Here is a 3,788-nt window from a genome sequence, read left to right on the forward strand (position 1 = left end):
GTGTACATTTGTGTGTTTATTGGGGTGTGTGTGTGTGTGTGTGTGTGTTTATTGATTGTGTACGTTTGTGTGTTTATTGGTGTGTGTGTGTGTGTGTGTGTGTTTATTGATTGTGTACATTTGTGTGTTTATTGGTGTGTGTGTGTGTGTGTTTATTGATTGTGTACATGTGTGTGTTTATTGACAGTTGTGTTTCTTTATTGACTCTGTGTGTGTGTGTCAGACTGTCTATTGACTGTAGGTGTGATTGACCATGTGTGGGCCTATACATGTATATATTATATTGCATTATATATGTGTGTGTGAGCGAGTGTTTGACTTTGTGTGTATGTGTGTGAGTGAGTGTTTATTGACTGTGTGTGTGTGAGTGAGCGTTTATTGACTGTGTGTGTATTTTTATTATTTATTATTGACTGTGTGTGTTAGTGTTCATGGGCTGTACGTGAGCGTGCGTGTTCATGAGCTGTACATGAGTGTGCGTGTTCATGAGCTGTACGTGAGCGTGAGTGTTCATGGGCTGTACGTGAGCGTGAGTATTCATGGGCTGTACGTGAGCGTGCGTGTTCATGAGCTGTACGTGAGTGTGCGTGTTCATGGGCTGTACGTGAGCGTGCGTGTTCATGGGCTGTACGTGAGTGTGAGTGTTCATGGGCTGTACGTGAGCGTGAGTGTTCATGGGCTGTTTGTGAGCGTGAGTGTTCATGGGCTGTACGTGAGCGTGTATAGTCATGGTCACGTCCACTGTGGGTAAGGAAGGGTTCAGTTACATTGTAGTTCATTCCAACTAACGCGTCAGACTAAGCCTGCTGGGAAGGTTGTCCGGGCAAAGTACCAGTGATGTGAGCTTTGGAGTATGCCACTGCTCACAGTTCGAGTGACAGAAGTGTGTCTACTTTCATGCTGTGAGTTCTGTGTGTCTATTTTCATGCTGTGAGTTCTGTGTGTCTACTTTCATGCTGCGAGTTCTGTGTGTCTATTTTCATGCTGTGATTTCTGTGTGTCTATTTTCTTCATGCTGTGATTTCTGTGTGTCTATTTTCATGCTGTGAGTTCTGTGTGTCTACTTTCATGCTGTGAGTTCTGTGTGTTTACTTTCATGCTGTGAGTTCTTTTCAACCTTGGACGGTAAGCTGGCCATCATTGTACATTTGTATATGCCTGAGTCTGTGTGTGAGGTGTTTTTATCGTGAGGCTCATGTGAAAAATGTATTCTTGTGTATGACCATCTGGGATGTGATAGTGTGTCAGAGCTTAAAACTTAAATAAACATAAATTTCATTACACTTCTCTCATATTGAGCGTTGTGTATTATTGTAGGCTACATGGTACGAGACGACAGGTCATTTTGTGGGTGTTTGGAGGGCACCACTGGTAGGTCCTACTTCATTTCTTTCCCAGTTTGTTTGTTTTTCTGCTTTTTCTCCGGCACAGAATTTAACCATTACTGTGTCAAAGAGCCCTTTTTTGGGGGGTTTTAGTACGAGTTTTACGGCACTTGCAACACAATAAGGTCATATAAGTGCCAAAGATTAGAGGTGTTACAAGAGAGTAAACAACACAAAAAAGGAGAGATGAGGACAATAGATCTTTGATAGGAAAGGAGGAGCAAACCACACCAGAGCACTCACCAACCACCCACGCCCTTTTTTCTCACTCTCCCAACAAACTGGTCCTTCTAGCCCATCCTATGTGAGCCCTACTTTAACTTTTCTACATGTCATGTTCCAGAGATGGGACCTTCAACCAGTCCAACAGACCTTCGGCAACACACCTCACAATTAGGCCTACATGTATATCTCACAACGTCCACTTGCAAACAAAAATCTGAGAGAAATCTCGAAAAAGTTGTAAACTTTTATTTTTTTAAAACTTTTAATAAACAAGAGTTCTTGCTACCATAGACGCATGATAGGGACAATGAGTAATGAAGGACAGATAAACGGTACAAGTGGTGGGTAGTGTAGTAGGAACAGGACGCAATGGAGACAGACACACATACATACACATACTCACAGACCAGTCAACGTCACACAGATCCACAGATATTGTTTTAGTTTTACAATAAAAATAAAAACAAAACAAAAAAAAAAAACAAAAAAAAGTGCTGCAAGTCATCAAAATGTGTCTATTGTTGATTTTGGGTATAGACTATAGGAAATCTGATCTAGAACTATCTGCACATACTTGGCTTCACTTTACTTCATCCCAATCTGGGAACATCAAGATTTTATAGAGGGCTATTTCCTTGGTCTTTTCTAGGATCTGATGGGCCTGAGCATGACTACTTTCACTTTGAGCCTAGTGTAGAGGGAACATACACCTCTGTGTGCACGCTGGTGCTTCTCTAGCGGTGGACACACAGGCGCTCATGTCTACAGGTCTGGGAGAGGGGGGCATACAGAGATAAAGAGAAAGCCTTCCAGCTGTTGAGACGACGGGACACTCAACGTCAGGATAACGCCGGTCCGAGGCATCATGCCATCTTCCCTCCCCATAACCCCTTGCATTGTAGGCCTACATGGCATTTTTAGAGAGTGCTACAGTTACATTCCTTTCTCCAGAAGTCACTTTCAAAAGCAGCAACTTTCTTCTTTTGTAAAAGCCCAATGCATATATATAAAAAGAGTGCTAATGAAATATGGTCTCCCATTGCTGAACAAGCGACAATGAATTTACATTTGATGACAAAATCTTACAATATCCTGCTGCAAGTTCATGCGTAACATCGGATAAAGTTTCAACATACATTGATACATGGTACACATCATAGTAGACAATCCTGCTTCATGGCAAAACGCCACTATTTCACAACAGCGTTACACAAACAATAAATCTCTAAGCAGTACAACACACCATAGTTCAGAGTAAACAACTAGCAACAACTGAGAGGAACAAACAAAAATGCAGTAAGATGGTAAAAAAATGGACATGAGATATATATATATATATTTATTTATATATATACCATAAACAATTTCATGCAAAAGAGAACGGTGCAGCGTGGACCGGCCCCGGATGTGTGAGGGGACCGGATGGCCAGCTGGCCGTGTACCCCCCGTGCTATGTCTAGTACTAGGAATAAGAACATTCATCATCTCATAGCTACAATCTCCGTGTCCCTGACAAGAGTCTCTCAGGCCAGCACAAGGGTAGCACATGCAACGACCACAGAGCCAGAAATATGTACAAATTTCCTCCCCCTAGTTGCCCAAGCAAGTAGCTCAATACTGCGTGCAGACGGGGAGGGGAAGGTGGTGACCACAGACACACATCTCCCTGCCACCGTGGCTCAATCTCTCGCCTCAGACCAACACAATTTGGGGACAGGAGGCCACAAGTCAATTCTTCTACATTTCATTTGTCACGAGAGTAAAGAAATCATTTCTTCCAACAAAAATTAAAAATTCACTCAATATTACAATACCATACGTCACACCAATGCCAAAATACAAGATTTTTGATTAGCAAAATGTGAAGTTTCTCTTCATAAACTTTCCAGAAAGTAGAGACATGACTGCGACCAAGCACATTAACAAGAGCAAGCAATAACACTGGTAAATGCAACTGCAGTATTCCTGTACTGTAAGGAGAGTAGAAGGAGACCAGAGTCATTGTACTGTGACAAAAACCAAAGTCATTGTACTGTGACAAATACCAAAGTCATTGTACTGTGACAAATACCAAAGCCATTGTACTGTGACAAATACCAAAGTCATTGTACTGTGACAAATACCAAAGTCATAGTTCTGTGACAAAACAGACAACCCACAGACATGGCCCAGCTCACT

The sequence above is a fragment of the Aplysia californica genome, unplaced genomic scaffold, assembly GCF_000002075.1.
Source record: "Aplysia californica isolate F4 #8 unplaced genomic scaffold, AplCal3.0 scaffold01107, whole genome shotgun sequence".
In the NCBI taxonomy this organism is placed as follows: domain Eukaryota; kingdom Metazoa; phylum Mollusca; class Gastropoda; order Aplysiida; family Aplysiidae; genus Aplysia; species Aplysia californica.